Genomic DNA, 21,808 nt, shown 5'->3' on the forward strand with positions numbered 1-21,808 from the left:
AATTCTTAAATTCTTAAATTCTTAAATTCTTAAATTCTTAAATTCTTAAATTCTTAAATTCTTAAATTCTTAAATTCTTAAATTCTTAAATTCTTAAATTCTTAAATTCTTAAATTCTTAAATTCTTAAATTCTTAAATTCTTAAATTCTTAAATTCTTAAATTCTTAAATTCTTAAATTCTTAAATTCTTAAATTCTTAAATTAAATTCTTAAATTCTTAAATTCTTAAATTCTTAAATTCTTAAATTCTTAAATTCTTAAATTCTTAAATTCTAAATTCTTAAATTCTTAAATTCTTAAATTCTTAAATTCTTATTCTTAAATTCTTAAATTCTTAAATTCTTAAATTCTTAAATTCTTAAATTCTTAAATGTAAATTCTTAAATTCTTAAATTCTTAAATTCTTAAATTCTTAAATTCTTAAATTCTTAAATTCTTAAATTCTTAAATTCTTAAATTCTTAAATTCTTAAATTCTTAAATTCTTAAATTCTTAAATTCTTAAATTCTTAAATTCTTAAATTCAAATTCTTAAATTCTTAAATTCTTGAGATTCTTAAATTCTTGAGATTCTTAAATTCTTAAATTCTTAAATTCTTAAATTCTTAAATTCTTAGAATTCTTAAATTCTTAAATTCTTAAATTCTTAGAATTCTTAAATTCTTGATTCTTAAAATTCTTAAATTCTTAAATTCTTAAATTCTTAAATTCTTAAATTCTTGAAGTTCTTGAGATTCTTAAATTCTTAAATTCTTAGGTTCTTGGGATTCTTGGAGTTCTTGGATTCTTGGGATTCTTGGGTTCTTGAGTTCTTGGGATTCTTGGGTTCTTAAAGGTTCTTGATTCTTAGGTTCTTGGAGTTCTTGGAGTTCTTAGGTTCTTGAGTTATTGGAGTTCTTGGGTTCTTGGGATTCTTGGGTTCTTGGGATTCTTGGGATTCTTGGAATTCTTGATTCTTAGAATTCTTAAATTCTTAAATTCTTAAATTCTTAAATTCTTAAATTCTTAAATTCTTAAATTCTTAAATTCTTAAATTCTTAAATTCTTAAATTCTTAAATTCTTAAATTCTTAAATTCTTAAATTCTCAGATTCTTAAATTCTCAGATTCTTAAATTCTTCTTAAATATATTTTTAAATTCTTAATTCTAAAAATGAAATTTAAATAAAATTTCTTTCGAAGTGAAATTTTAGCGAGGATTTTGGATTAAAAACTGTATAAAAATTCTAAGATTTTGAATTTTTAGACTTACGAAATTTTAAATGTTATCATATAAAAATTTTAGATTTTGATTTATTTTTGAGCTAATATCGTTTATGTTAAATTTTTAGGTTTTTAAATTTTGTATTTTCTATTTTGAAGATTTTTTTTCATGACCCTTGACCGTCTCTGAGGTATTTTTTTTAAAATGGATTTATTGCTTTCATTCTTTTGGAGCCTTTAAACATAAAACGAGTTTTTTTTTATCAAATACTTTCTGAATTAGTTTTTCTTCTTTAAAAAGTAAAATTTCTTAAACGTTGGTGGTGATATTTTTTTATATGGCACGGATTTCGCGCGGTTTCGGATTTTAGGTCGGCGCGGATTTGGCGCGGATTTTTTTTCGACTCTCCCGTAACAACCCTGGATATCCATCAGCACGACACCAGTGGAGCTGACAATCTCAGATTGCAGATGTGCAGGAAGGCGTGTACGCAGAATTCACTGTTCTACAAAGGATACAGCATGTACAACCAGCTACCGGAAGCAGCAAAGAACAGAAGGAACATCAACGAGTTCAAAAACTCATGTAAGAATTTCGTGCGTCAACGACCGATGGAGTAAAAGTGAACCACGACGTTACTGTGAGGAAGAGCATGTTATGACGGCCGGCCATCTTCATTTCGGTACATGTCGCATGGGATCACTTTGGGCCTCATATGATGTAAGCTTGATCAAAAGTAACGCGAATCTGGGCGCGGTTCTAACCCTATGTGATCATATGTGTGTAGGATAGCAAATGATCTCAATACCCTAAATGGAAGCTGCGATCTGAGTGATAGACAAAAGGACTCTACATAGAATTTTGAAAGAGCGCCTTGAGATGAAGTAAGAGAGGAACGGATGGGCATACACGGAAGTAGAGTTAGATCAAAGGACACTCTCAATAATAGACGATAGAATTATCGAAAGATATCTGCTCGTAATCCTTCCATGCTACAAAAACTGTGTATGGGTAAGAGGTGGGCCATTAGGGTGTGATATGGTTGTATGGAAAAAATAATGTTGTCCAAATTTGGCTAGCACAGCAGCTGGAAAATCGATTTTGATATTACACCCTAGTGGGCCATCCAAGGCAAAAAAAGCCCCCAGCAAGCGGTGCCAGTAGAACCTCACACATACAAGAAGATGGACCCAGCACAAGATCCTCTGTAATTACTCTTAGCTTTAACGTGAAGACTTCCATCATTGTCATGATTTTTCGTTCAAAGATATAAATTTTGCGTCGCTTTCAATATTTTGACAAAATTCCTTCAACAAGTTGTTTAGAATCTGTGTGGTGCGAGCTCTGTCGCCGTTTTCACACCAGCTCAAACTGTCAAAATTGCACCAGCGGCAAGGCTTTCAACGCTCATGTAATGGTAGATGTTTAAATCAAAATATATTTTTTCAAAGTTTTTTTTTTAAATTTTATTAGGCTTTTAATGATTTTTTATACTTATAAATTGGAAGTTATCAGATTTGTTTATGTCAAGCTTCGTGTGTGTACCGGGTTCGAGTTAGCTTTGAGCTATTCAGTTTGACAATTCTAAACCGACCAAAGAGATTGTTTGAAAAAATCGTTGTTTTGTGAGTTATTTTAATTTTGTTTATCTTTTGTAATTTGTGAATCAAATCTGGATTTGTTTCAGATTATTGATGGCCGTGATTTGCGTTAAATGTGGTTTCAATGTGTGTGTGTGTGTGTGTGTGTGTGTGTGTGTGTGTGTGTGTGTGTGTGTGTGTGTGTGTGTGTGTGTGTGTGTGTGTGTGTGTGTGTGTGTGTGTGTGTGTGTGTGTGTGTGTGTGTGTGTGTGTGTGTGTGTGTGTGTGTGTGTGTGCAACCAACCAAACGGGACCACGCGGCCACTTCTTACAAATTGAGTTGTTTCCATGTATTTTTAGATCTTCATTCTATACATGCAAATAACTCGCATAGGCATTTGAAGGTGTTAGCTCTGCCGAGCTTCGGTGACCCATTTCTACGCTGGCTAGCCGAGCGCGAGGTACTTCAGCTTTATCGACAAGCCCCGCCCTGAAGAACGTTTGGACCAATCGGATTCAAACGTTATTTAGAACTTCCGAACCCTTGTCAAATGGACAAGGACCCAGCGCGTATATAGTTGATAGTAACAGTATTCCTAATTCCAGTCGTAGCTCACCAAGCCGTGATGGCCTAGTGGTTAGCATTTTTGCTTACCAATCCAAAGGATGGGGGATCGAACCCCGAATCGAGCGACATTGATTTTTCGTTCATGTTCAGAGTTTCAAGATTAATATTTCCTATACTTTCTCGTTGGGAGCAGATGGGAATCCAACCCAGGACCATTCGCTTACAAAGCGAACACCGTAACCAGTCAGCCACGGCCGCTCCCATCTGCGTTAAATGTGGTTTCAATTTTGCGATATTCAATCAGTTGGAAATGGTGGAGAAAAACAACAACTTTGTGAAAACATTTAAATATGATCATAAATAAGTTCATACACGGAGAGACCGTGCTCAGAAATTTTAACAATTAAAATTGTTGATTTTACTTTCGTAAATTTTAACAAAAACGTACTTGTTACTGCCAATATTAAGTTAAATTAACCAAAATTCAGTATTAATTTAATAACATGTTTGTTGAAAATGCTAAAGACAAAAAGCTAACAGATTTCCCGAACTCGAATGAACGTGCTCGACTGTTAGCTCACAAACTCACAAACTTTCGGTTGCGGTGAACAGCTAGCTGTCTCACGTAGATCCCCCTGGTGTGCACTGGCTGGCTGGACTTCTCGCGACGCTTTTTACCTGGATTCGACCGCACACACTGGCAGTACCCGTCCTTGTGGCCGACACGGTTGCAATCCCGGCAGCGATGGTTCAGGTACTGGCAAAACTCCACGTAGTGCAGCTCGCCACACTTCCAGCACGGTGTTCGTGGTTTGTTATTGTTTTTGCTGCTGCCACCACGACTGTTGCTGCTAATGTGTGGGTTGTTGTTGTTGGAGTTATGAGGGGAGCGCGATCGTGTTGCAGTGGGCTTCTGATCAGCTGATGAGTGACGTGTGCTGTCAGAACGGCCGTGAGTGATCGCATTCACCGATGACTTGTCACTTGAGACCTCCACAATAGACGCATCTTAGCGGAGATTGATGATGCGGTGACATTCTGCAGTGAGGTTGTCCAGGGTCATGTTCGCGTTTCCTTCCAGCTTCGCCAGCAGAGATGTGCGAATCTCAGCGTCCTGCTTGTTGTGTAGGCCACACACGAATATGAGGCACTTGAATGCGTCGACGCTGCACTGGGCCACACCGAAATCCTCGCAGCAGCGGTTCACCTGCCCGGCGTATGACTGGAAGTCGACCGAGGCCCTCTTGTTCAGCGTGAGGCAGTGGTACCGCTTGGAGAAGAGAGAGACGTGAGCGCCGAACAGCTTCGTCAGGTTGTCCACAGTTTCGCTGAACTTGTAGTCCCTCGTCATCTTCGGCAGAATGTGGTTCATGTACTCTGCGTGGGTGGTGTCGCTGAGCTTACGAAGCAGGAGACGAACACGGGCAGCATCGTCCAAACCGGCAGCGTCACACTTCAGGGTATTGTCCATCGTGCTGCGCGTTCGGTTCGCGGGTGAAATTGCGGAGTAATTTCACGATCCTCGTCGCCAAAATGTTGCTCATCCAGGGTCGCATCCAGGGTTGTTCCTAGGGGTCCAACAGTTTATGTCTGTCATTTAAAGTCAGGATTCGAACGAGAGCGGTCGATTTGTTGAGTTTGTGTTGTTAATTTTGAAGTGAGAGGATGTGAAAGGTGAAAATTACACTATTTGGCTAATGTTGAAGTGACAAATCAAAGTGTTGCAACTGGAAAGGTGGAATTGGGTACTAAAGCCCTATGTCAATTTTTATGTACAACGGTAAAAAACATGATTAAAAACTATTTCTGATCACTTTTTTCATTTTAACGCAAAATTTTTTTTGACTAGACAACATTTTTTCGATGGATCAACTATGGTCTTCTTGGAACAAGCTGTCAAGTAGGAGCTTTTCTGTCAAGAAGGACCGCGAGGTTAATTTTTCAAAATTGATTTAAAAATCCATTTTAAACTCTTTGTGGTCGTACAAAGGGTCATTGTACTCAGAAAAATAAGCTTTATCGCTGTAAACAATAATATCAGCAATCTAAGCTTCATTTTAGGACCCAATTGGTGAGTAGGTTTGTTGATGATTTCTTTGCAGGTTATAAACTATGAAGACCCGAGCATGGGTAAATAACAAGGGAAATGCGCAATAATACCTTTCTCTGGTATCAATACCAAATTTTGGTATTCGCTCGTGTGTGCCGTCATCGAAAGCGGTTCGTTCTCCAAAGCGTGCTAGTGGAAAGCGTTTTTGAAGTGGTTTTTCGGGATAATTCTTGATAAATTGTGCCTCATTTGAATCAGGATCGTCTGGAGATTTGTGTTGCGATCGAGTGCTGATAAATTTCCTTATAATTTCGCGAAAATTGTATTCGAAATTGGTCTGGTTGACCATTTTGGTGGCGTGGTTTGATTCGTTTCGGTAGTGGTATTAGTGTTAACAGGAAAAAGTGGCTTAGTTTGACTGTGTGGTTCAGCGATGACATTGGTCGTAGTGCGCTTGGTTGCGGTTGTAATAGTGTGTGGCTGAGTTGACGCTCACGGTTTCAAAGTGAAAAGTGAGCGGAAAGAGCTTTTGCTCTCTTGTGCTTTTGGTCGCGAGCACACGAGGTGTGTGAAGGTGACGCCTGCCTTTGATGCTGCTGCTGCGGTGTGCACCGTCATCATCATTATCGTCATCAGTTACTGGCAGCGCGTGTAGGCTGTCGGTGTGTTAGTGCTGATAGCTGTAGGAGTGCGCGGTGAGTTCGCTCCATGTTGAGCACATACCTACACTTTTATGTCTTATGACCACAAGCGCGAGGGCCGTCGCTTACTCTCCAAGAACAAGTGTTCAGGCCACTGAGTCGTGAGCAGATGGAGGGGTGGTGCATGATGGGAGGAAGAGCGGTGACCGCGGTGACAGCACAAGCTGGTTGCTTCTGTGTGCATTTAGTGCATTTGTGTGAAGTGCAGATGGATTCTGCTGCTGCTTCATTTTTCGCGAGTGTTTCTGACAGACGTCATTTGAACTTTGAAGTGTAGTTTTTGATAAGGGCCAAATCGACACATGCAGACTTTTGATATAACCTGCAGATTTTATTTAAATTAATTTGAGAGATGTTTCCGAGGACGCCATGGACTTTTTACAAACATTGGGTGAGCTCGTGTTATGGCGAGCTTGGGTTTGTGCGTGGTGGGTAGGGGATAGAGGATGGGAGTTGTGAGCGTTAAAACTTGTGCAGTGGATTTGTGCGTGCCCTGCAGAAAAAATATTGTGAAATAGATTGGGACTTTGAGGCAACAAGTGAGAGGAGCAGCTGTCAGTAGGTCGGATGTTAAATACACGGAGCAGTGAGGCCGACGACAAACGGATTTGTGCGGCGCTGCATTCGTCGGGCGGTGTGGTCGGGTTGCACCCGATTTCGATGCTGCGGCGGCGGATGTAGAACGGCGAGCAGTCCCCAGTCTTCAAGACCCCGGTGAGCTCGTACCTTGATGACATCTCAAGCTTGTGTGTGTGTGTGTGTGTGTGTGTGTGTGTGTGTGTGTGTGTGTGTGTGTGTGTGTGTGTATGAGAGTGTGAATGAGTTTATTTGTTCAGCACAATAAATATTGAAATCCGCGTAAAATCTAAAGAATCGGTCGTTAAATCCAAATCATATCTCATTGAAAATAATCGTTATAGGGACATTATTTAATAATTCTTGATCATTTTGCTGTCGTTTCGTTAATTGTAATGTGTTAAATTTTCACGGTGAAACACTCATTTCTAAAGAGTCATTTTTCGAAAGACACGCTGACATTTAGGATAGACCATTAGCGCGCGCTTTTGAATTTTTTGATTCGATTGTGAGCAGCAGGACCTCGCGGTTACTCTGATATTTGATATTTTATTTTTCATTAGTCCTTTCTTTATCATCGTTGATTGGAAGGCACGCCGCCGGTTTAGTTCGTTTAAGTTATTGTTTTAATTTCATTGCAATCGGTTACGTGGTGACCCGTTTTCTTTTCGTTTATATTCGTTGATAGTAATAATTTATTCCAGCTGGCAGTTTTAGTATTAACTCATCAAACTATTGATTTTATAAAGAGTAAAGCGTCTTTTTTACTATTTTTGAAATTTGCTCGCGTTATCTAAATTGTACAAACAGTAAAAATATACTGAAAAGTCCAGCCCATAGCGCTACTGCTCGGTTGGCACGCGTTCGATTAAAACAAACTTTTTAAATAATCAATTATTTATCTTTTCGCAGCCGGCTGCCTAAGATTTAAAATTTTCAACCGATAAACAAAATGCTCATGGTCACATCACTGCCACTCGTGAATCCTGACCTCATACCCATCTACTAACCCCCTCAAAACTCATGTGATACTTTGTCGGAGAAGCAGTCGATTGGGCGGTCTCTATCACTCAAGTATCGGACTAACATTCCCATCCACTTCCCCGTGACTCTACCACTGGTCGTGGCCGGCGCCGGTATTGATCAGCATGATAGGGGCCTTTGAGAAGTTGCGAAGCGAGGAAAGATAGCACCCACTCATCTTCCACGGCTCGTGGATGTAACTTCTGGAGGTCCTGGTCAATAACGGAGTAGCAACTGCGGGTGGGCACCTATGCTTATGCTTATGCTTATGCTTATCAATACCAAATTTTGGTATTCCTGGACCCTTTAAAATTTGTCTTGAGGATTATGCAAGAGTAAAATGTGGTATCATACCAATTTAAGGTATTGTTTTGATATTGCAAAATTGCAGAATTTGTCAATGGTCGAACACCACATTTTGGTATTCTTTTGGTATTACTGTATTTTATCAAATTCCTCTGAAACTATGGGAATATTTTGACCAATTTTGACAAAATAATTAATTTTGCGCAAAAATGATGTCTCAAAGCGAATGCTTTCATTGAAAACCGGAAATTTCAAACTTGATTTTAAACATTTTTGATATACCCCTTACAGAAATGACTTGAAATTGTGGAAAAAATTTCTAAGTCAGGATGGCACATTTTGGTATTATTTTGGTATTGAAGTGTTTCATCAAATTCCTCTGAAACTATGGGAATATTTTGACCAATTTTGACAAAATAATTCATTTTGCGCTAAAATGATGTCTCAAAGCGAATGCTTTCATTGAAAACCGGAAATTTCAAACTTGATTTCAAACATTTTTGATATAGGGGAAATATACCCATATTAATCACTCTAAGCCGTTCGACCGGTTCTCATCACTTTTGCCGTTTTCCACTATTAAATCAACATTTTCAGATGTATCAATAATGGAGAGTTGCTTGCTCACTTTCATTTGAGCTATTTATTAATTTGGAACAATCAAAAACACTTTATGAAAGCTGTAATTCATGATCAAAGTGCTGATAGGCCGATAATAGAAATAGGCTGAGAAAGGGTATAGTTCCCCTACCCCCTACAGAAATGACTTGAATGTGTGGAAAATTTTCTACACTCAAAAAAATATTCACATTGAAGTTACGTGAAAAGCTATGTGGTATTTTTCCACTAGAGTTTTCACGTAACTTCTACGAGGTGACGCTAGTAGAAATGAAATTTGTTTGGCCAGATCATTTCACGTTGTTTCTACGTGTTTCACACGTAAAAGCTAAATGAATCAACCTATGATTTGTACATGTTTGTTGTAGTAAACGTTATATGATTTGTTTTAGTTTTAGAAGGTTATTTCCGAGGTTATTTCATTCTTTTTTCGAATATAAATAAAAAGAAAGTACACTTCTGTTTTAAATTATGTTATTCAAACTTATTATATTTATCAAAACATCATTTATTTCTGAACAATCTCACCGATGCAACACAGATCACTTCTTATATTATGCTTCCAAACAAGAAATACCACGACGATGGGCTTGACCTTGGCCTTCTCACCGTTGATCTACGATTGGTGGAGTCCTTGGCCTTGTGGACTACGTTTAACTGCTGCTCCTGCTCTTTAGCGTCACACGCGAGGGCATCAAACTTGTCATGGCCGGCATGAAGGTGACCGCAAAGCACCCGGTGTAGATTATCAGATTTAAGACGACACACTCGGCGATACCACGTCCGTGGCAGTTCCGGTGGTGTCACCACGGTAGCACAGACCTTGATGGCCATTCCTTCTGAAGAAACCGGGGTTGCCTTTTAGGAGTCCTTCAGGTCGATAATGTTGGCACCGGACCGAATTCCAGAGGCTACAGGGAAATGAAATTGTTCTACCGGTTTCTGAAATAACATCAATTATTCAAAAAAGAACCAAATTAAACATAATATTACTTACCAACTTTTACATTTTTAAAGAAAATTTACTGGAACAGTCCGGCAGGAGGTCTTCACCGTACGCCGTCAATTTTCATACTAAAATAATCACGTAGAAATTTGGCGCACTCGAGTGGGTTCGTTGGAGTTACATTTCAAAACACATCAAAGCTACATGAATAAACCTAGTGGAAAAATACTATAGGGTTTTTCACGTAGCATCAACGTGAAGTATTTTTTTTTTTCCGGTACACATTCACATTATTTTTACGTGTGTCACGTAAAACAGACCAATGGAGGGGAAAATTGGGGTTACGTGATTTTTCACGTAGCATCTACGTGTGGATTTTTTTGAGTGTAAGTCAGGATGGCATGTTTTGGTATTATTTTGGTATTGAAAGGTTTCATCAATCAATCATCAATTTTCTCTGAAACTATGGGATTTTTTTTACCAATTTGGACAAGATAATAAATTTTTGTTTTTTGAAGAAAAAATGTTAAAGCTGGTTTTAACATTTTTTTTTATATACCCATTACGATTTTTTTTTAAATTGTTGAAATTTCTAACCAAATACTTTGAAAAACGAGTCAATCGAAAGATTATTGAATTTTGGTGAATTTCAATCCAGTTTTATTTTAATAACACTTATTTTTCAATCTTGTTATTTTTCAGAAGCTTCATGAACTTCAAGCACAGGCCGTTCATCAATGACAAATGCATTCGGTGTGGTGAAGAATATCACTAAGAACAACATGGAATCATCAGGTGAGTAGATTTGGCTGTTGCATATGGATCATTTCCGTTTTTTCACTAACTGCAACTGCTGCACTAAAAATGGTATGAAAATACCAAATTTTGGTATTACCTACTTGTGCAAATATCAGCGACCAAAATTTGCTCTTGGTTGCCCAGTAATAGATGATAAAATACCATGAAATCATACCAAAATCATGTATGTAGAAGACCACAGGATTACCAAAATATGATTTTCCAAGGGCGCGGGAATACCTAAAATTAAAACCATGGCAATACCAAGTTTTGGTATACAAGCAATGTTGTAAAATCCAGAAGACCTCAACTTGGTATTGAAATGGTTTTATTTTGAGATATTATTTTACCCTTGGAATAACATGGTTTGGTATTGTTGTGCCCTTCTACATACAAGACTTTGGTATGATTTCATGGTATTTTACCATCTATTACTGGGCAACCAAGGGCACATTTTGGTCGCTGTTATTTGCCCAAGTAATACCAAAATTTGGTATTCCCGTGTTATTTACCCCTGCTCGGGGAGCAAGAGGACGACCTTCGCAATGAGGAAATCTGATGCGAGTGAGTTGAACACGTTATAAGATTGTTTGAAAGAAAGAGAGGGCAGTAGAAGGGAGATGCGGGCCAACTCTTCACGGATAGAGCAGCCCGGGCAAATTTAACAAAATGTTGGTTAATCCAAGTAAGTATGGGTTTATTTTTGCACAATAATTTATCTAATGTGATTCTTATTAGAAAACAGAATCATTAAAAAGCTTCGTGCTTACGACGGATAAAATCTTAATGATCCATTCTTTTTTTCAGAATCATCAATTATAAAATATAAGAAATGCGTACACATGACAACATAAAAAATAGAGATGAAGTAAAATATCAAAAAATAAAAATATATAAAAGAATATAATTATTATCTTGAAAGTTTCGTTGCAATACGACTGCTCAATAAACTGGTAAGTAAAATTCTAAATATTTTTTTCAGGAATCGGAGTACGTTGAATAAATTGAATCAAATGCAATGAAAGTTTGTTGCCAAAAGTAATTGTTGAATTAATGCAAGCTTGGTAAGTAGCATTATTAATATTTCTTCTTTCCTCAATATAATTAGATTTATTTACGTTCCTTTTTTCAGTTTAAGTTTTAATTAAGAATTTTGTATTAAATTACTAAAACATTTCACATGTCTATTTGCAGCAAAAGGTTAACTTTAGTGGAAATTCTGTGTCCAACCACAAGAAAAATAAATAAACCTGAGACCATTGTAGATGATGATGACTTATCTGATGATTTCACAGTGATGGTAAGTGAATACAACACTTAATTTTATACAACATAATATTTTTTTTCTATTTTTAAGAAATTCACGAGAAATTAAACATCTTTTTTAAATATGTTAAACAAAATTTGTAATATGCTTAATTATTATTTTTTAGTTCAATGCAACGTAATTTTTAAAACATTAATCATACTTTACATGTTTTATAACAACAGTTAAAAAAAGATTTGTGTTGATGCTTTTCAACAGCAACTTAACAAATTCATGCAAAATTTACTGCAAATTTAATAAAAATATTGCTAACAACTGCTTGTTATTGACTACATGTACGAATATTTTTCTGTATTAAAATAAGACATTAGTTAAAATATAGCTAGAAATTCGGCCCAGTTAGATAATTAAAGAAAATATGTATCAACACTTACATAAATTATGTCTAATTAAGAAATGTTTTGTTATAAACCACTAATAATTTGCTGCATGCAAAAATACGAAAAACGAAAAAAAATTGTTGAAAAATAGTTGAAAAATATTTCCCAGCCAGTTTTTAACAGAATATTCCACAATATTTCAGCTGAAAACAAGAAATTTTTAGGTAATTTTCTGAAAAAAATATTCTAGCAGTCAACTGCTAGAATTTTTTCGGCCATTTAACCAACAAAAATGGCAATTCCAACTATTTTTTTAGTTAACTTTAGTTACTGGTGGTCAGCAATTTCGGGTTAACAAAATCAACAATCGATTGTTGAAAAAAAGCTGTGTAAAAAATTAGCCCATACTTTTAGTTAAATTAACCAAGATTTTCTTAGATTTGCCCCGGCCGGTCTCTCCGTGTGCTACAAATTGGTGGTTTTGTGCGTCCTGGAAGATATAAATTTATCAATCAATTATTGCAAACAGTTTATTCTGCTGTATACTTACAAAAATAGAAAAAAATCCTTACAACTGCAATTTTACAGAGCTCGGTTTTTATCGCCATGTTGATTTTGGTGTGTTTTCTTTTCGAGTAAGTAGAGTGAGCGAGAGTTTTGTGACATTTTGTTGTTGTTCTCGCTCGCTCTCTTTCACTCTCACTCGAACCGATAACCGTGCTGCCAGTTTTTTGAAAAAAATCATAACAGTGTTGCTGGTGACTGCTGGAAATCAGCTCTATTTTAGCTGTTGTCCGTGCAGTTTTTTTTAGAGCTGTTTTGCTTTCATCTTAGCTGTTTTATGACAGATTTGCTGGGGTATGCTGTTTTGCAGCTTATTTATGATTTTTTTTAGTGTTGGATGGTTACTTGGGTGAATATGAACAAAAACGAAACAGAATCAGGTGGGATTCGAACTCACACCTTTGGATTGATGATCTGGGACTCTAACCAGTCGGCCACCTACAGGTTATAAAATATGTTGTATTCTTCTCATATTATATACGATCTGATCCCTGATTTGCCTGAAGGGATTGGGAGTCTTAAGATAGATCAAGGATCCGTCTGGTGCTTGCTTCTATGTTGAGGCGGGGCCGGACAATGCCCAACGACCTCAGAATTGGACCGCTAGGATCTCTGCCATTCTGAAATTGGTCGCTGGAAGCAGCGCGAGGGCTATCACCACCTAATACCCGGGACTGAGATAAGTTGTATCAGCATTTCGGCATATGGGTCATACCATCTCAACTGTGCACGAAAAAGTGCAAATTTGAAAATTACCCTCTCCGATCCTGCTCAAATTTGGCAGGGCTGTTGATACCAGGTGGTAGCGAAGAAGCCGCCATCTTGGAAGTTCAGATAACAAACAATAAGAATCAGTATTATACATATTACTTTGGTAACACGAAGTGTGTTATCCTGGTTAAACTCAAAAGTATCATGCAAATGTGTAAAACCAAACTGAAAAATGTGTAATGCCGATTCTTAGTGTACGGGTGCACTGTTTGATCGACCCAAAGAAAAAAGCAAAAAAAGGTAAACAGAAAAATCACTTTTTTTCGATATTGTGGATTTAGCTCGTAGCTGGACTTTCTGCACTGAAAATATGCCACACTTTTTATTCAAGTGCCCAAACACTTGAATGATTGAATAAAGTCACATCGTAGATCTAATTGGTTTTTGTTTCAACATAAATCCAAACCACAATCAAATGCAAGTGTTTGGGCGGTTGACTTTTTGGTATTTTTTAACATGTTATTTTAATTCGGGTGGCTCAAGCTTTTCAAGTGTTTTGCTCATGAATTTGTCACACCGTCATGAACTATTCAAAGTGATGAGCAAAACACTTGAAAATGATCTTAAGATCTACCCAAAACAGGCACTATTCAAAGTCAACGTGATTATCCACATGAATTTAGTGTGTTTCACTGATTGATTTTTGCGCGACTTTCATCGAAGGCTAGAAGCGAAGCAAGAACGAATAGCACAAAAAACTCTCCCGTCCTCAACTGGCCGGCCGGCGCAGTGGTAGCGTGCACGACTAGCAAGCGAGAACCTGTAAATCGCTTATACGTACTTTTATTTTTCAACACCATTTAAAATTCAAGTGTTTGGCTATTGACATTATTTCATGGCCAATCACCGAAATTTCAAGTGTTTTGCGATTGATATTTGAGTGCTCTGTACAGCAGGGCCAGATCATGTGTAGAACACTTCGTTGAGCTGTGTGAGTTTTGCTCAGTGTGGCATCTTCTCACGATCATTGCTCGTTTCCATGGAAACGAGCGTGGATAGACCTAGGGGTTCCCAGTTGGAGTGAAAAAATTCAATTTATAGAAAAATTATGGATTAAAATTTTGCTTTTTTATCACTTCTCCAACATCAGGAATAATTGTTTGAACATGCTCGCCATTTTTTTATTCGGTCGGAAAAATATTATTTTTTTTGAAAAAACTTTCATTTTTAATCACATGATCACCCCTAATTCTGGCTCGATGCCGCCATCATGCGACCGCGTGCTCCGTTTGTTTGTCAACAAAGCTGCAGCTGGATGGTGAGACGAAGTGAGGGGGGAAGAGATTTTGACATTTTTATGCCCGCATTTGGCCCGCCGCCTATTTCTTCGGTCACTGAGCCGCCGGTCGTTTCCAGTGACCGAGTCCAGTTAGGAACTGATAGTACAATATGAATTTTCAGCCAATATTGGGATGGAATCTCCAAGGATATGATAGAATTTAGTAAATTCAATTTACCATCAGCAACACAATTCACGTGTTTTCTCAGATATTTATCGTTTGAATTGCGGGAAATTTGAAAATGAAAAACCCAGATATGATTTGTTATTGGCTACCATTTGACAGTTAGTGCTTTTGTTGTGGGCTATCATTTGACAACCGTGCTATGTCGACTGTTGTCAGTTTGCTTAGGTCGGAATAGGGTTGCCATCCCCCCGGTCGTGGGCTCTCATTTGACAACCGTGCTTTGTCCACTGTTGTCAGTTTGCTTAGGTCGGAATAGGGTTGCCAAACGGCGATAGCTCAGGAACCGCTAATCTTAGAAGGTCGGTCTTAGACTCATTTTTGAAGGAAATTGGACGTAGAATCCACTTAAATAAACATCAAATTGGATTAAATCCGTTCTTGCCGTGTCCGATTTGGTAGCCGATTCCATCCCGAGGTACCGCCGCGTCCCTGTACGTGTTATCCAGCTCGTCTGTAGTGTTCCGAACAGTTTCGGACGAATAAAGTTTCTGTGCTGAGCCGAGTAGTACCTAAGCTGTAAACAAAAGTGCCTCTCGCTCTCGCACACGGAAGGCAACAATGAAACGTACTCCTCCGGCTAAACCCAACCTCGAAACCAAAGTGTTGAAGCGGAGCTGGACGGACGGTGAAGTTGATGGTGATTCCACACAAAACCAACGCTGGATTCGACCGAGAATCTCCTCTCCTTTGAAACTCCTGTTCCGAAGCGAGGCAGGATGGGCAGCGAAGGCGAAGACGTTGCTGCGAAGCTAGATGCCGCCGTTAGAATGTTTATGCAGCAGTTCACCGAAACCAAAACATTGAGGAAAGGATCGAAACGGTCAAAACCGATCTCGAAGGTAAACTCGAAGCAGTTTACAAGGACATCACCTCTCTTCGGACCAATTGCGCAAGCAAATTCCAGCAGTCCGACGCTGCTGCCGACGCTCTGAACATTCGAGTTGACACTGTCTCCCACGCAATCGACAATTTGGAACGTTGTGACGACTTGATTGTTAGTGGGATACTGTTCGTGGACGGAGAAGATCTGTCTGCAATGTTCAAAGCCATGCTGAGGCATATCGGACTCGGTGAAAGTGCTCCCTCCTCTGTGGACATCCGGAGGCTGTATCCGCGATCGCCGAGCGAGAACAACAGCAGTTTCATCAAAAACCAGTTCGCCCTGAGAAACGCCCATGACGACTTCTACTACGCTTACCTGTGGAAACACGACTTGAAGCTTTGCCACCTGGGAATCGACTCTACTCGCCGTGTTTACGTGAACGAGAGCCTCACCGATGCTGCACGTAAGGTTAGAGCCGCTGCCATACGCTTGAAGAAAGACGGGAAGCTGTTGTAATAGTCTGAACACCACTGCATTCCCAACATACCCATTCACACTTAATTTCCATTTTCATTACCATGCCCGGACCTCGCACAACAAGACCAGGTTTTGTCTTTCAAAACACAAACCCTGCCTGGCTGTAGAGCCCACACACAGTTAGAACCACTTGGCGCAAGCATAATTGCTGATGCTTGCGTATAGCCTTTTTCGAACCATATTTCGGTTCATCGACAACTGGCCGGGACGCTGACTCCTGCTGAGCCAGCGCAAGGGTTCAACCCAGTACAAGCCAACTCCAGAAGTCTATACTGTAGCACGTAAGTGTCACCACTCAAATTACATGTGATGCAACAAATTTGACTAGTATAAATACCCGAGTTCATATAAACAAAAATCAGTCTTTTCGGCTGGAACATCAAGGCGACTTGTCTACTTTATTTCGAGCTCCGAGCTGGTTACTGCTCCTCGCAGTCTACCACACCTTGGATAGCTCTTAATGCAAAGAAAGTCCCTGCAGGTTTCCCCGCGGTTCTTACGCCTCGTAGTGCCGAACGTTTGAGATATTATACTGTCGTCGGTGTTTACCAAGCGTGGGATTGTCCAGGTGAAAAAGCATCCAAATGCAATCGCTGTTGCTGTTCTATCGGAGGATCATCTTCAACAATTCACTAGTTAAGTCTATTTTTTTTCCTTCATTTTGATGTTTATTGTAATGATTTGAGCTGTTTTATTGTGAATTTGTAAAAGCTTGTCGAAGATTGTTTATGTTCATTTGGGATGTAAAGAAGTCTTCCGGATTGAGCCATCGGAAGAAACCGTGGACAAAACGGAGTGCTTGGCTTGTGAGCTGCGATTCGACACGGAGAAAGTTTTGCTGCTCGTTGTCTACAACCCTCCCGGTAATGATTGCTCGCGCACCAGCCGGTTTGAGAACGTCGTTTTGATAGGCGATTTTAACACTGACCTTTCTAAACCAAGCAATATTCGTACTCTTTTGAATCTTTGATGAGAAACTTCGGCCTAGTTTCTGTAGGTGAGGAGCCGACTTTTTTTTTTCCATCGATATGGTTGTTCTCAATTGGATCTATTTTTGATGAGTTGCTGCGATAAGATCCAGCGCTTTAGCCAAGTCGCCTTCCCCGGACTCTCATCGCACGATCTCATTTTTGGTTCGCTGGACTTTGACGTTTCTCCTCCAGCACGTAGCACGTACCGAGATTACGTTAACTTCAACGCAGACGATGTTGAGAACGGAATAAGATCTGTTGCTTGGAACGAGTTCTACAATTTTTGAAATCCCTACGATATGCTGGACTTCTTCAACAGCCATGTCAAACGGATTCATGACCAATGCATTCCGCTTCGCACGTGCTCAAACCGTAAGAAATTCAACCCCTGGTTCAACAATGACATTAAAAGGTCAATTCTCGAACGTGATATGGCGTACGACGACTGGCGAAGGGTTCCGCCCGACCGTAAAACGCTGGCCCACTTGCGGTACAAGACGCTCAGGAACAAAACAAACACACTTATCGCACGGCGTCTTTTTCAGGGGGGTAGTATTTTTTTAGAAATAGCAAGAAAACTGTCATATACATATGAAAGTGTGGAACATCCCCGTTCATTTGCGGGGCGAACGAAAATCTTTGGTCGGGAAAAATCAAAGTTATCCTCATTTGAAGTTTTTGAACTTTTTCCCTATGGGGCGAAATTTCGTCTATTTCAATTTAGTATTGTAATAAGTCTACATGGGCATGATTTATGGTTCAGATCATATGATTTCTTATGGGAAATGATGCAAGGAACATTTTTCCTGAAGCACGCAAAGTGATTGAAAATAAGGGAAAAAAGTTATAAAGGTTTTATTGAAAATTTGGAAGATTTTCTGATAAAATTGCACACCTCTTTCCCAAAAACCACAAAGTTTTTGATATTCAGATCATTATTTCGATGAATTCTTTTTTGAGAAATGTTTCTGGACCCATTGAGTATATAAATCACTACAGAAAAGTGTAATTGGTTGGGTTTATGCTCAACTGTATGTCACATTTATAAATTTTGGATTTCACCGAATCAACATACTTTTGTGTGTTTTGGTTATAAAATGTACCGTTTACATTAAATTTTCACTTTTTTTGTGAGTACATGGTCCACATGATATTTTTGTTATCTAATTGAGACATGCAGTGTAAATACAATCACAGGGTTTCTATTTCTATGCCTTTTGTTAATTTGTATTTCTATTTGGGCTATATTATTTGTATTGAAACTACAGGGTTGAACTTGCAATTATTGGTAATAACATAAATATTGCGTAAAAATCATTAAAAAGTTTATAAGTATGTAAATCTATTAATTTAATCTCAAATAATTGAGCTTAACATACTAAACAAGTCTGGCATCCAAATTTGAAACAACGAACAATACAACAATTAAATTGTTTTGCTAAAAAACACACAAATAATTGATCCTTTTATTCACAGGGCAGTGCGTGACCAAATGGTTACGCTGTCCGCTTTGTAAGCGGATGATTCTGGGTTCGATTCCCATCTGCTCCAACCTTCCATCGGATGAGGAAGTAAAATGTCGGTCCCGGCCTTGGTTGTTAGGCCGTTAAGTCAATCCAGGTGTAGGAGTCGTCTCCATGCCATAAGTACAAACAACACACCAAACCAAGCCTACTCCGGTGGAATCGCTGGCGGCGGTTGGACTCGCAATCCAAAGGTCGTCAGTTCAAACACTGGGGTGGAAGGTTCCTTGGAGTAGAAAGAGGTTTGGGTGCTCTCCCCATTCAAGCCTAAGGACTTCTAGGTTCGAGCAGAAACTTGCAATAGAGACCACAAAAGACCTGGGGGTCGTTAATGTGGATGGTTTGATTTGATTTCGATTTACAATATTACCACCTGACCTCAACATAAGTACGAGATCTCTTGTGAGGTTTAATACAAATGTGAAAATCTAATGGAAACGGTACATTTTATAACCAAAACAAACAAAAATATTGAAATCCAAAATTCATAAAAGTGGCTTACAGTTGAGCATAAACCCAACCAATTACACTTTTCTGTAGTGATTTATATACTCAATGGGTCCAGAAACATTTCTCAAAAAAGAATTCATCGAAATAATGATCTGAATATCAAAAACTTTGTGGTTTTTGGGAAAGAGGTGTGCAATTTTATCAGAAAATCTTCCAAATTTTCAATAAAACCTTTATAACTATTTTCCCTTATTTTCAATCACTTTGCGTGCTTCAGGAAAAATGTTCCTTGCATCATTTCCCATAAGAAATCATATGATCTGAACCATAAATCATGCCCATGTAGACTTATAACAATACTAAATTGAAATAGACGAAATTTCGCCCCATAGGGAAAAAGTTCAAAAACTTCAAATGAGGATAACTTTGATTTTTCCCGACCAAAGATTTTCGTTCGCCCCGCAAATGAACGGGGATGTTCCACACTTTCATATGTATATGACGGTTTTCTTGCTATTTCTCAAAAAATACTACCCCCCTGAAAAAGACGCCGTGATCGACAAAGCTAAATCCCAGTACACCGAGAAAGCGTACGACTCAGTGTGGCAAGAAGCAATCCTGCACAAGATATATCTCGCCAACTTTCAGCTGTACATCCTGAAGATCGTCCGCTCGTTCCTGCAAAACCGATCGTGCAACGTTGTGGTAAACGGACATGTCGGACCGGCACGAAGTTTTCTTCGGCGTCCCGCAAGGTGCCGTCCTTAGTCCCACGCTCTACAACATATTCACGGCGGACTTGGCAATGATCAATGGCGTCAGCTATTTCCTTTTTGCCGACGACACGGGATTCCTCGCGTCAGACTCCGACCCAACCATCGTCGTGACCAAGCTGCAAGCTGCCCAAAACGCCATCGAACGCTACCAGAAGAAGTGGAAGATGAAGACAAATGCCGAGAAGTCGCAAGCGATCTTCTTCACACGCAAGCGAAGCCCACGCTACCTTCCGCGCAGGGAGGTTTCAGTGTGGGGTAGCCATGTGCCATGGTCGGAGGACGTCAAGTACCTGGGGGCCGCCCTGGACAAGAAACTGACGTTCGCGAAGCACATCAAGAACGCCACGACCAAGTGCGACAAGATCACCAGGATGCTCTATCCGCTTGTGAAACGGCGTTCCTACTTGGACCGCAACTCGAAACTGCTGATCTACAAGACGGTGCTTAAACCGGCGATGACGTATGCATACCCGGCGTGGCACGATTGCGCTGCTTCACATCGGAAGAAACTGCAAGTGAAGCAGAACCGGCTGCTGAAGATGGTGTTAAACCTGGATCCCTTCCACCCGACTGACGACGTCCACAGGATGGCGAAGATGGAGCTGATTGACGATTGGCTTCTACGAGTGCTTCCAAAGTTTTGGATGGGGTGTGCCACCTCAGCTAACCCTCTGCTGCAGCGGATGTCCCCTTGATGTGATATTAGAATAAGAAATACCTCCTTTCCTCTAACTATCCCCTATCTATTAGCAATTTCGAAGGTTATTTTGTAACTTTTTTCCTTCCCCTGCTCAATTTTTCTCTCGTGTACCAGTAAACTCTAACACCGTTTGAATTAGTCAGCTGTTGAAAGGTACCCCATATCTCAGCTTAGGATAATTACTGCACTGATGTTTTTGCCAAAACAATCCAATAAATGAAATGAAATGAAATCCCAGTACACTACACGATTCCTGGACAGTACTATTCCAACCAAGACGCTCTGGAAACGTGTACGGAGTGTCGGTGCAGCAAAGGACAAAACGCCAGCCGTCTGTTGTTTTCATCCAGATGACGTAAATCAAGCTTTCCTGTCGAGTTTCATCGCCAAGGACTATCCCAGACTTTCCAGAGCTGCAGCAACTTTCCGCTTCTCGTTCAGGCCTGTCCAACACTGGGAGGTGGTCAATGCCATTTGCGACATCAGGTCAAACGCAACAGGAGTGGACGGATTGCCGATCTGCTTCATCAAAATAATTTTGCCGCTTGTGAGTCAGCAAGTTACGTTCCTGTTTAACAAGGTGATCGAGTCGTCAGTTTTCCCCAGTTTTTGGAAGCAATCAAAAGTGCTACCTTTGCGCAAAAAGCCACACATCAACACCATCCAGAACCTCAGACCGATAAGTATCTTATGCTCCCTGTCAAAAGCACTCGAAAAACTGTTGGAACAACAAATGACACGCTATCTTAGCGAAAATAATCTGCTCTCACCTTTCCAAGCCGGATTTAGAAAGGGTCAAGGAATCCAAACAGCTGCGCTTCGTGTGTACGACGAATTAGCTGCTATCGTAGACAGGAGGGGGTCTGCCGTCTTGCTGCTGCTGGACTTCTCTAAGGCGTTCGATACGATTCCCCATGGCAAGCTTTGCTTGAAGTTAGAAACTCAATTCTTCTTCTCCGGACCTACTGTGAATCTGGTGGCGTCGTATCTAGATGGACGAACTCAAACCGTTTTCTGTGGCGATCAGTGCTCTGACATCGGCGAAGTTTCGTCAGGCGTTGCGCAAGGGTCTGTGATCGGTCCTTTGTTGTTTTGCTGTCCGCAAACGATCTACCAACGGTTTTAAAACACTGTTCTATACAAATGTACGCTGATGACGTGCAGCTGTTCGTCGGACGCTCTGGCCCTTGCGCTCGTGAGCTCGTCAGAAT

The 21,808-nt window shown here is 39.5% G+C and overlaps 1 long non-coding RNA gene across 1 annotated transcript; it reads right to left on the minus strand.

Annotated features, from left to right (window-relative positions):
• Positions 1 to 9,082: 9,082 nt before the first annotated feature.
• On the minus strand, positions 9,083 to 9,968 carry LOC119766583. Its single transcript, XR_005276994.1, has 2 exons — positions 9,623 to 9,968; positions 9,083 to 9,567 (listed from the first exon to the last, which is right to left on the minus strand). It is a non-coding gene; the product is annotated as an uncharacterized LOC119766583 (long non-coding RNA).
• Positions 9,969 to 21,808: the final 11,840 nt, after the last annotated feature.

This window comes from Culex quinquefasciatus, chromosome 2, assembly GCF_015732765.1.
Source record: "Culex quinquefasciatus strain JHB chromosome 2, VPISU_Cqui_1.0_pri_paternal, whole genome shotgun sequence".
Taxonomy (NCBI): domain Eukaryota; kingdom Metazoa; phylum Arthropoda; class Insecta; order Diptera; family Culicidae; genus Culex; species Culex quinquefasciatus.